The 12,741-nt window shown below is 43.0% G+C and overlaps 1 protein-coding gene across 6 annotated transcripts in view; it reads left to right on the top strand.

Moving 5' to 3' along the window:
- Positions 1-12,741, top strand: part of LOC140493806 (nipped-B-like protein) — a 523,989-nt gene that overhangs the window by 442,718 nt on the left and 68,530 nt on the right. The window lies entirely within an intron of this gene.

Below are 12,741 nucleotides of genomic sequence, written 5' to 3'. Positions count from 1 at the left end.
GGTGCTGTATTTTAATGCATTAATGGGGTTGCCTAACCCTAACCTGAACCCAAACCTATTGCCCTTTAGGCTGTCAATGAACTACTGCCTTGAATTGGTGCAATCTAGTTGATGTAAGTGCAGCCATACTGTTGTGTGTAGTCTATTCCAGGAGTTTAACATGATTGCAGTGAGGAAGTGGCAGTGGTCAGGATAGTGAGTGATTCTTGACGGTAATGTGTATGCAGTCTGTATTTACTGTTTGGCCAACCAGACTATATCCTTCAGTGTTGAGTGTATACACATCATTAACCCAAAGAAACTGTCTACAAAATTGTCAGATGTTCCTTCAACTTTGGGGCAGTACAGAAATTGGTCAAGTTGACAGTTGTGATATTTGGATGTCCAGTGGAGCTTGTAACTGAGTGCAGGAATAAAATGTGTCTAAGATTAATCAGGATCAAGGTCACATCCAATTAAGCTTTTGCTTTCCATTGTCATGAATATCAGGACACCATTACGTTAGACTGCTTTGAATGGTTTAGTCGCACTCTGGCAACATAGGGATAAGTTGGCAGTAGGCTGAGAAACCAGCAACAAAATAGTATAGCGGGAAACATTCACCACTGCTCCAAGGTGGGATCATATTGACTTTGTTTGTGTTTCACTGAAACATTGTTCCTCGTTTAATTCGTTTAAGATTATGTTAATGTCAAGCTGACAGATCTTTAGATTACTTTGCTCCCTTTCTTTAAAAAGTGTCACATTTACAATCCTCCAGTTTCCCAAGACTCTGTTCAGAAAGGCCTGGAAAATTTCTTGTCAATGGCTCTACAATTTGCTCCCTTAATTCACTCAACAATCTAGGATTCATCCTATCCAGCCTAGCAGCTTCCTTCTTCTCAACCTGGACTGCAGCCACCCTTTTTTATCTCCTCTTTATCTGTCGCTATACTGCTCAGTATTTCAACATACACATGTTCAATTAGGTCATTATCACCATCTTCTAATTTGGTAAAGACTGAAACAAAATATTCATTTAGTATCTCTGCCATATCTTTTGCTTTAGTGACTAGCTAACTCTGCTTGTTCCACACTCTAGCCCCATTAATCTTTTAGTTTGAATGACACTATATTATTTGTTTTTTAGCACAGCCTGCCATCCTTACCTCATGCCTTCCTTATTCCAGTCTTAGCCCCTCTACTGCATTTGACATAGATTTACCAATTTTTATTGCTATCATTATTCAGGAATGCATCAAATGTCTCCTCTTTCTTCTTTATTTTCTCATCAGTACACTTAGTCATCCAAGAAATACTTCATACTTTGGTTACTCCATATTTATTTCTCATGGGTATGTATCTAACTTGCAGCCTATCCATCTCTCTGTTGGAATGTTTTGAGATGACCAAGCATGTAAATGAAAGTCAGGTAGTTGGTGTTCAAATGGATTTCAGCAAGATCTTTGACAAGGTCTCACATGATAGACTGATAAAGAAGGTAAAAGCTCATTGTATCCAGGGTAACTTGGCAAGTTGGATCCAAAATTATCTTAGTGGCAGGAGACAGTGTGGTGGTAGAAGACTGTTGGTGTGCCTGGAGCCATTTGAAATTTGCTGCTGTGAAGATTCAGTTAGTGGGAAGAGTCCAGTACAAGTTCGCACCACTGTTACTTTCACTATCCAAGCATAAATGAGCAAGTCAAGTTCATCATCTTGGACTCCTGTGTGCAGACTATTGAGCTTGTTCCATGACTGGCTTGATGTTTTAAAATCCAGATCTACAGTCTCCAAGTGAAAGTGAGTTGCTGCTTCACCTTGCAAAGTAGCCCCATAACCGACAAATGATGACAATACACCACAATCTGAAGGCTGAGGTCCAAAGATGCCTTTGTGACATGAAGAACAATCGGTGAGTGAAGAAGACTAATGAGATTTAGGCTTACATTGATCAGTACAAATACGATGTGAACAAATTCTTCCAGACACCCGAAGCAATCAATGAACTGCCTCAACTGGACAAAATCCTCTCCAATCTCAGATGGTTTTGGCTCCTCAAGGGAAATTATGTCATCCTTCAGCATCAGAAGGAGCGCTTCAACCTCCTCCAGAACGGAGCATCCAGATTGTTGGAGGAGCTAAGAGCATTGGAATAGAATTAGGCTATTCAGCTTATCAAGCCTGCCTGCCAGTATGGATTATGCTGATGAATTACTTAATGTCTTTTACTCGGCAACACTCATATCCTTGTGCATATCCAGTGGTAATTGGAAATCTATCAATCTCTATCTTAAACATACTCAAACACAAACTGTCTAGAGCCCTTTGTGATAGAGAATTCCTAAATTTCACAACCTTCTGAGTCTGAAATAAAATTCTCCTCTCTGAGGCCAGAATGAAAATTTATCTTAGAACACAGCACACTACAGGACAGGGACAGGAACGGGTCCTTCAATCTGCCATGTCTGTAACTACCATGATGCCATTCTAAACTAATCCCATCTGCATGCACATGGTCCGTATCCCTCTAATCACTGTTTATTCATATACCTGTCTAAATGTCTTAAATATTGCTAGCCCATCTGCTTCTATCACCTCCCCTGGCAATGGCAATCACCATCATATCTTTTTTAAAAAAAACGAGACTTGCTTCGCACATCTCCTTTAAACTTTTCTTCTCTCGCCTAAATCTATGACTCCTCTGGTACTGATGTTTCCACCCTGGACAAATAGCTCCAACGATCCACCCTATCCATAATTCTCATAACTTTGTTGTCTAATCTCTCCTTTATCGCTAATACACGCCAATTCAGGCAACATCCTGGTAAACCTCTTTTGCAGACTCTACAAGGCCTCCATGTCCTTCCTATAGATTGGTGACCAGAAATGAGGCCTAATTAAAGTTTTGCACAGCTGCAACATGATTTGCTAACTCTTGTACTCAATGCCCTGACCGTTTATGGCAAACATTGTCATGCACTTTCTTTACCACCTTTTCACTCAGTGTTTTCCACCCCAAGATCCCTCTATATCAGTGTTACTAAGGTTCCTGCCATTTACTGTACAGTTTCCTCCTGCAATTGACCTCCAAACATGAATCGCCTCCCACTTGTCTGAATTAATCTCCATCTGCTATTTCTCTGCCCAAATTTCCAATTAATCTATATTTAGCTGCATCCTTTGACAAACTTCCTCAAAATCCACACCTTCACCAATTTGTGTTGTCTGCAAACTTACTAATCCAGCCACTGAAATTTCATCCAAATTGTTTTTTTTTACATGTATGTTACAAACAAGATGTCCCGGCACTTATCCTTGTGGAACACCACTGGTCACAAACTTTGTCAGAAAAATGCCTGAAGAAGGGCTCATGCCCGAAACGCAATTCTCCTCCTCCTTGGATGATGCCTGACCTGCTGCGCTTTTCCAGCAACACGTTTTCAGCTCTGATCTCCAGCATCTGCAGTCCTCATTTTCTCCCAGAAAAACACCCCTCTACAACTACCCTGTGTCTTCTATGACCAAGCCAATTTTTCATCCAGCTTACCAACTCACCATGGATCCTATGTGACTTAATCTTCTGGATCAGCCTACCATGAGGGATCTGTTCAAGTACGATACTAAAGTCAATGTAGACAATATCACCTGCTCTGTCATCATTCTATACTCCCAAATGATTCACTTGAGCTTAAATTCCACCAATTGCCGTGTGGTATTTTTGCCCATTTCTCCCTGCATGAGCCTGAGCCTCTGGATTAGTAGTCAAGTGATATTCCCATGGTGCCACCAACTCCTACTTTTAATCCATCCCACAACACCCAGTGAAAGATTCTTTACATGATCCACCTACTATTGATGAGGTTAAAAGGGCCATTCAGCAGACAAGCCTCCAACCCAGTTGGTATGTCCGCTGAGATATATCATTCCACCTGCCCTCAGCTCCCAGCGCCACTGATCATCTTTGGGGCTAAGAGAACATCCCAACAGATTTTGCTATCATGACCATCGACAAGAAGAGGGATAAATCCAATTATAGAAACTATTGAAAATCTACTTTTTGTTCATTGTGTGTTTTTAAAAAAAAAATGACCTACATGTCATTGAGCTATTTTGTCCTGACACCGAGGAATTTCTCCCAGAAATCCCGATGACTTTTAACCCAGCAGGTATACTACAGGGGGTGGTCTTTGTAGCTAGGCAGATCCAGGACCAAAATTCTAGAGTAGATCCTTGTCATCTTTAATCTAGCCAAGACATCTTATTCTCTAAATCATGAAACCGAATGATTCATCCTTCAGTATATTGGCTGCCATTTGACTCCTGAATGATAATATGACTTGATTCAAGGATCTGAAAACGATACCTTTTATATCCAGACTGGAGCTAAACAAGATTGTGACCAACTCCACTGCCTGAGTTGTTCTACCTGAGCAGCTCGCCAACATCTACTCAAGCGATAGACCAGCCAGCAAAGCCCAGATGCATTCCCTGAATAAATGAAGTAAAACTTTTGCATAGTCCGTGATGACATATCACGCATGTCAGCATCTAATATCATCTGGGCAAAAGCCTTTCAGCTATGGTTGCTGTTGGTAGAAACACCAGTTGGTGTCAAAAAGAAGTATCTGGGATCAGTGTGTGTGCAGTCAGTATCATAGTCAAGCAGTCTGGGAAGGGTGTCCTCACAGTTGGGGTCATGGTGAGGCAATCTTGGGGAAGGGTCTCCTGCTTGTTGGGAATAAGCAGAGTAACATTACCACAAAACCAGAGTAGTCTCACCAACTGCAGGAGTAGAGTTTCCAAGGGAGAGAATTGATTGTTAAGATCAGGTAAATGTTTACACCTTTGTCACTTGTTGTAAGGTCTTTTATGGTTTATAGTGTCAAAGAGCTGTATTCTGTAATAACAAGCAACAGGAAAAGGCCCTAAAGAAATTGATATTAACATCTTTGAAAACACGGAACAGAGGTCCGTGATGGGACTACTGTCGTTTGTGATATACATAAATGATTTGGAGGAGGTTTAGGTTGCCTCATTAGCAGGTTTGCAGATGACACTAAGATTGGAGTTGCTGATAGTGAAGGGGACTGTCAGAGAATACAGGATTAGTGGTGCTGGAAGAGCACTACAGTTCAGGCAGCATCCAACGAGCAGCGAAATCAACGTTTCGGGCAAAAGCCCTTCATCAGCTCCATGCTTCAGGCTCACTGCCTTTATTCCTGATGAAGGGCTTTTGCCCGAAACGTTGATTTTGCTGCTCGTTGGATGCTGCCTGAACTGCTGTGCTCTTCCAACACCACTAATCCAGTATTTGGTTTTCAGCATCTGCAGTCACTGTTTTTACCTTGTCAGAGAATACAGCAGAATATGGATAGATTGGAGAGTTGGGCAGAGAAATGGCAGATGGGAGTTCAATCTGGGCAAATGTGCGATGATGCATTTTGGGAGATGCAATTCCAGACCAAACTATACAGTAAATGGAAAAGTCCTGGGGAAAATTGATGTGCAGATAGATCTGTGTGTTCAGGTCCATTGTTCCCTGAAGGTGGCAATGCAGGTCATTAGAGTGGTCAAGAAGGCATACGGCATGCTTTCACTAGAGAGAGGGACCTTGTCATGAGTGAGGACAATGTGAAACAGACTGATATGCTTGAACAGGTTGATGTTAAGGTGCTGAATCTGCTGGGAATTTTGAAAATCATGAGGTTACTTAAGTCCCCTGGGCCAGATAGGATATACCCAAGGTTACTATGGGAAGTGAAGGAAGAGATTGCTGCGCCTTTGGAAATGGCCTTTGTGTTTTGACTGTCTACTGGAGTAGTACCAGTTGATTGGAGGGTGGCAAATGTTATTTCCTTGTTCGGGAAAGGGATAACCCTGGGAATTACAGACCAGTCATCTTACATCTGTGATGGGCAAATTATTGGAGAGGATTCTGAGAGATAGGATTTATTATTAATTCTAAAAGCATCATTTGATTAGAGATAACATGTCTTTGTGAGGGGCAGGTCATGCCTCACAAGCCTTGTTAAATTCTTTGAGGATGTGACAAAACACATTGAAGGTAGAGCAGTGGATGTAGTGTACATGGATTTTAGCAAGGCATTTGATAAGGTAGGTTCATTAAGAAAATAAGGAGGCATGAGGTACAGGGAAATTTGGCTATCTGGATACAGAATTGGCTGGCCCATAGAAGACAAAGTGGTAGTAAATGAAAGTATTCAGCCTAGATTTGGTGACCAGTGGTGTTCCACAGTTTCTGTGCTGGGACCTCTGTTTTTTGTGATTTTTATAAATGACTTGGATAAGGAAGTGGAAGGGTGGGTTAGTAAGTTTGCTGATGGACTCAAAGGTTGGTGGAGTTGTGGTTAGTATGGAGGGCTGTTGTAGGTTGCAACGGAACATTGACAGGATGTAGAGCTGGGCTAAGAAGTGGCATGTGGAATTCAACCTGGAAAAGTGTGAAGTGATTCATTTTGGAAGGTCGAATTTGAATGCAGATGACAGCGTTAAAGACAGAATTCTTGGCAGTGTGGAGGAACAGAAAGTTCTTGAGGTCCACGTCCAAAGGTCCCTTAAAGTTGCCACCCAAGTTGATAGGGTTGTTAGGAAGGTGTATGGTATGTTGGCTTTCATTAGCAGGGGAATTGAGTTTAAGAGCCACGAGGTTATGCTGAAGCACTGTAGAGTCCTGATTAGACCACACTTGGGAATATTGTGTCCAGTCTGGATGCCTCACTTACAGAAGATGTGGAAACTTTCAGAGAGGGTGCAGAGGAGATTTACCAAGATGCTTCCTGGACCGGAAGGTATGTCTTATGAAGAAAGATTGAGGGAGCAAGGGCTTTTCTCATTGGAGCAAAGAAGAATGAGAGATGACTTGATAAAGGTATGCATGATGATGAGAGACATAGAGTGGATAGCCAGAGACTTTTTCCCAGGGCAGAAATGGCCTGAGAAAAAGTCTCTGGCTATCATGAGGGGACATAATTTTAAGGTAATTGGAGGAAGTTTTAGTGGAGATGTCAGGGGTAGATTCTTTATACAGAGCGTGGTAGGCGTGTGGAATGCGCTGCCAGCAGTGGGAGTAGAGTCAGGTACATTAGGGATATTTAAGCAACTCCCGGATAGGCACATGGATGATAGTAAAATAAAGGGTTAGTTTGATCTTAGAGTAGGATAAAAGGTCAGCACTATATCGAGGACCGAAGAGCCTGTACTGTGCTATACTCTTCTATGTTTTATGCTAATTATATTCATTGGCTTGGCCTCCACAGCCCTCTGCGGCAATGAGTTCCACAGATTCACCATCCTCTAGCTAAAGCAATCCTTTCTCATCTCGGTTCTAAATGGTTGTCCCTTCACCCTGAGATTATGCCTTGGGGTCCTCGTGTTTCGAAAATGGAAACACCATCTCCATGTTCACTCCATCCAGGCCTCTCAATTCTGTAAGGTTCTAGTGAGTTTAAAGATTTGTAGCTCTGTGAGGTTCTGGATGTAGGTTTGCTCGCTGAGCTGGAAGGTTCATTTGCAGATGTTTCGTCACCCTGCTATGTAACATCTTTACTGGGCCTCCAGGCTGATTTTGTATCTGTCTTCACAATGAAGGATACAAATAACTTGCCAGTAATTGACAAAGCGATGAAGGTCGCTGAGGACCTGGAAACAATCATTTATCATGGAAGAGGTAGTGTTCGGCAAGATAATGGAACTGAGGACAGACAAGTCTCCTGAACCTGATGGAATACATCCCCAGGTACTAAAAGAGATGACGGAAGAAATAGCAAGTGCACTTGTGGTAATTTTCCAAAATTTGCTGGACTCTGGGGCAGTTTCAGCAGATTGGAAAACAGCAAATGTGATACCTCTGTTTAAAAAAGGCAGTAGACAAAAGATGGGCAATTATAGACCAGTTAGTTTAACTTCTGTAGTGGGGAAGATGCTTGAGTCTGTTATCAAGGAAGAAATAGCAAGGCATCTCAATAGAAATTGTCCCGTTGGGCAGATGCAGCATGAGTTCATGAAGGGAGGTCATACTTAACTAATCTTTTGGAATTCTATGAAGACATTATGAGCAGGTGGACAATGGGGACCCAGTGAATGTGGTGTATCTAGATTTCCAAAAGATTCTTTGACAGAGTGCTGCACAAGAGGCTGCCGCATAAAATAAAGATGCACGGTGTTATGGGCAATATATTAGCATGGATACAGGATTGGTTAACAGGAAGCAAAGAGTGGGGATAAATGAGTACTAGTCGTTAGCAATCAGTAACTAGTGGTGTGCCTCAGGGATCAGTGTTGGGATTGCAATTATTCGCAATTTACATAAATAATTTGGAGTTGGCGACCACATGGAGTGTGTCAAAGTTTGCAGATGACACTAAGGTGAGTGGCAGAGCAAAGTGTGCAGGGGACTGTGAAACTTTGCAGAGGAACATTGTGAATTGAATTTAATTTATTGTCACATGTACCGAGGCTTAGTGAAAAACTTTGTCTTGCGAGCAATACAGGCAGATCACAGAGTTAAATAGCATAGATAAGTAAATAATAGGTAAACAGCGGCAAAAGCCAAATCGCAGGTACAGGCGAATACGAAGAGTTTGCGAGTCCATTCAGTATTCTAACAACAGTAGAGTAGAAACCTTTTTAGAAACCGGCTGTTGCGTATGTTCAGGCTTCTGTACCTTCTCTCTGATGGTAGAGGTTGAAGAAAGGCATTGCCAGGGTGGAAAGATGTTTCCACTGGTGGGTGAAACTCTAACAAGAGGGCATAGTCTCAAAATTAGGGGGAGCAGATTTAGGACTGAATTGAGAAGGAATCTCTTCACAAGGGTTGTGAATCCATGGAATTCCCTGCCCACTGAACTAGTTTTATGCTATTTCAGTAAATGTTTTTAAAGTGAGGATAAATGTTTTTTCAAATAATGAAGGAATTAAGGATTATGGTGAGAGGGCGAGTAAGTGGAGCTGAGGCCACAAAAAGATCAGCGAAGATCTTATTGAATAGCAGAGCAGGCTGGACGGGCCAAATGGCCTCCTACTCCTCCTAGCTCTTATGTTCTTATGATCAAATTTCCAAAGCCTGGCCCCCAGTTAGAAAAGATTGTACAACTTCGCGGGTGGCACAGTGGTTAGCACTGCTGCCTCACAGCGCCAGAAACCCGGGTTCAATTCCTGCCTCAGGTGACTGTCTGTGTGGGTTTCCTTCCGGTGCTCCGGTTTCCTCCCACATCCAAAAACAATGTGCAGGTTAGGTGAATTGGCCATGCTAAATTGCCCATAGTGTGAGGTGAAGGGGTAAATGTAAGGGAATGGGTCTGGGTGGGTTGCTCTTCAGCGGGTCGGTGTGGACTTGTTGGGCCGAAGGGCCTGTTTCCACACTGTAGGTAATCTAATCTAAACTCTCTTACACCTAGCAAAGTGCATAACCTCACCATTTCCTGCCCCTTCTCTGCCCACCCTCCTAACCTGTACAAGTCCTTTTGCAGTCTCCCCACTTCCTCACCACTACCTGTCCCTCCATGTATCTTTGTGTCATCTGCAAACCTAGCAACATTGCCCTCCGTTCCTTTGTCTAGATCATTAATGTGTGACGTGAATAGCTGTGATCCCACACTGACCCCTGCGGAGCTCCATTAATCACTGGTTACCATCCTGAAAAAGACTCCTTTTAAACCCACCCTCTGCCTTCTGTCAGTCAGCTAGTCCTCTGTCAAAGAAAGAACAAAGGACAGAGAAAATTTACAGCCAGGAAGAAGCCCTTTGGCCCTCCAAGCCTGAGCCAATCCAAATCCATTGTCCAAAACCCATTGTCAATTCCTAAGGATCTGTATCGCTCTGCTCCCCACCTACTAGTGCATCTGTCCTGGCGCACCTATAATGAATCTACCATATCTGCCTCTACTACCTCTGCTGGCAACACGTTCCAGTCACCTACGACCCTCTGTGTAAAGCACTTGCCATGTGTATCCCCTGAAACTTTTCACCTCTCACCTTGAACATGTGACCGCTTGTTATTGAATCCCTCACTCTCGGTGGGGGGGGGGGGAGCTTATCTCTATCTACCCTGTCTATACCCTTCATGATTTGTCGACCACAATCAGGTCCCCCCTCAATCATCTTTTTTCTAATGAAAACAATCCAAACCTACTCAACCTCTCTTCATAGCTAGCACCTTCCATAATAGGCAACATCCTCGTAAACCCTCTCTGCACCCTCTTCAAAGCATCCACATCCTTTTGGTATGGTTGTGACCAGAATTGTACACAGTATTCTAAATGTGGCTGAGCCAAAGTCTTGTACAATTTTAACATGACCTGCCAGCTCTTATACCCAATACCCTGTCCAGTGAAGGCAAGCGTACCATATGCCTCCTTGACCATTCTATCCACCTGTGCAGCCACCTTCAGGGTACAATGGACCTGCACTCCCAGATCTCTCTGCTTATCAACTTTTCTCAATGCTCTTCAGTTTACTGTATAATTCGCTCTAGAATTAGACTTTCCAAAATGCATCACCACACATATGTCTGGATTGAACTCCATCTGTCACTTCTCCGCCCAACTCACCAGTCTATCTATATTTTCCTGTATTCTTTGACAGTCCCTTATGTTTTCTGCCACTCCATGAATCTTCGTGTCATCTGCAAACTTAGTGATCAGACTAACAATGCCCTCTTCCAGATCATTTATATATATCACAAACAACAGTGGCCTCAGCATTGACCCCTGTGGAACACCACTGGTCACCTTTCTCCATTTCGAGAAACTCACTTCAACAACTACTGTCTCCTGTTGCTCAACCAGTTCTTTATCTAGCTAGAACACACAGCCCACATGACTTCACTTTCTCCATAAGTTTACCATGGGGAACCTTATCAAATGCCTTACTAAAGTCCATGTATATGACATCTACAGCCCTATCAGCTTGGTTACTTCCTCAAAGAACTCTATTAAGTAGGTAAGGCACGATCTCCCCCTGCACAAACCATGTCCCCTATCACTGATAAGTCCCTTCTTTTCCAAATATAAATAGATTTTATCCCTTTGCCTATCCTGCACAATCTTCAACCTACCTTTGAAAGACTCCCACATATCAAATGTGGACTTCCCTTCAAATTACTGCCCCCAATCCACATTTCTCAGCCTCTGCCGAATTTTGATATAATTGGCTTTGGCCCAGTTTAGTACTCTTCCCTTAGGGCCACTCTCTTCTTTGTCTACGAGTATTCTAAAACTTACAGAATTGTGGTCACTATTTCCAGAGAAATCCCCCACTGCAACTTCTACCACTTGGCCTGGCTCATTCCGCAACACCAGGTCCAATATGGCCCCTTCCCTTGTTGGACTATTGACATACTGCTCTCGAAAACGTTCCTGGATGCTCCTTACAAATTCTACCCCATGCAGACCTCTGACACTGACACTGTGTATCCCAGTCACTGTTGGGAAAATTTGAATCTCCCACCACCACCACACTGTTTCTTCTACATCTTTCCATAATCTGTTTACTTATTTGTTGTTCTACCTCACGCTCGCTGTTGAGAGGCCTGTAGTACAGCTCCCATCATAGTATTCTTATTTCTCAGCTAACCCATAATGCCTCACTACCCAAGCCCTCCATAATGTCCTCCTTTAGCACAGCCGTGATATCATCCCTAACCAGCAATGCAACCTTCCTGCTTTTACCTGTCTCCCTGTCCTAATTGAAGCATCTATATTCTAGAACATTTAATTGCCAATCATGCCCTTCCTTCAACCAAGTCTCTGTGTTCGCAATAACGTCATACTCCCAGGCACCAATCCAAGCCATATCGTACCTGGTGTTGGAGAATGGGCCAGGTCAAGTGGTAGAAGTTGCAGTGGGGGATTTCTCTGGGAATAGTGACCACAATTCTGTAATCATCTGCCTTACCCACTTTGCTCCTTGCATTAAAGTATATGCACTTTAGGTCGCCAGTTCTTTTGCGTTCATCTGTTCTCTGCCTACACCTTCCCCTTGGTGATGTTAACTACATGAACCCTACAGTCTCTGGTTTCCACCTCACTGTCTCCTAGTCATCTCTTCTGGTTCTCAGCCCCTTGCCATGTTTGTTTAAACTCTCCCCAACGCAATCGCAAAAACTCCCCCAAGGACATTAGTTCCAGTCTGGTTCAGGTGTAGACCATCCAATTTGTAATAGTCCCACCGTTCCCAGAAACGGTCCCAATGTCCCACAAATCTGAACCCCTCCCTCCTACATAATTTAGATAGCAAATTGGTGTAGAGACTGGAAACAGTAGGAATAAATGGCAGGCAGTGACTAGTGAGGTGTCACAAGGACCCCAGTTATTTAGAATAATATATTAATGATTTAGATGAGTGAATTAAACATAATATTTCAAAATTTGCAGGTGACACAAAGTTGGATGGAAGGATGAGAAGGATACAGAGATATTGCAGTGTGATTTGGGCAGGCTAAGTAAGTGTGCAAATGCATAGGAGATGCAGTACAATGGGGTAAATGTGAGGTTATCCACTTTGATAGCAAAAACAGGAAGCCAGATTATTGTTTGAATGCTGGCTGCAAATTGAGAGAGGGAAATGTTCAACAAGACCTGGGTGTAAGTACTGATGTGACCACCGATATTCACATTATACATGGACAAAGAAACTGAGGGCATTCTTGCTAAGTTTGCAGATGGCACAAAGATAGGTGGGTGTCTCGTTGAGGAAGTGGGGAGGCTGCAGAAAGGCTCCTTGGACAGGCTAGGAGATGGCAGA

This window comes from Chiloscyllium punctatum, chromosome 2 (genome assembly GCF_047496795.1).
Source record: "Chiloscyllium punctatum isolate Juve2018m chromosome 2, sChiPun1.3, whole genome shotgun sequence".
Taxonomy (NCBI): Eukaryota; Metazoa; Chordata; class Chondrichthyes; order Orectolobiformes; family Hemiscylliidae; genus Chiloscyllium; species Chiloscyllium punctatum.
This window is presented reverse-complemented; position numbering and strand designations above follow the sequence as displayed.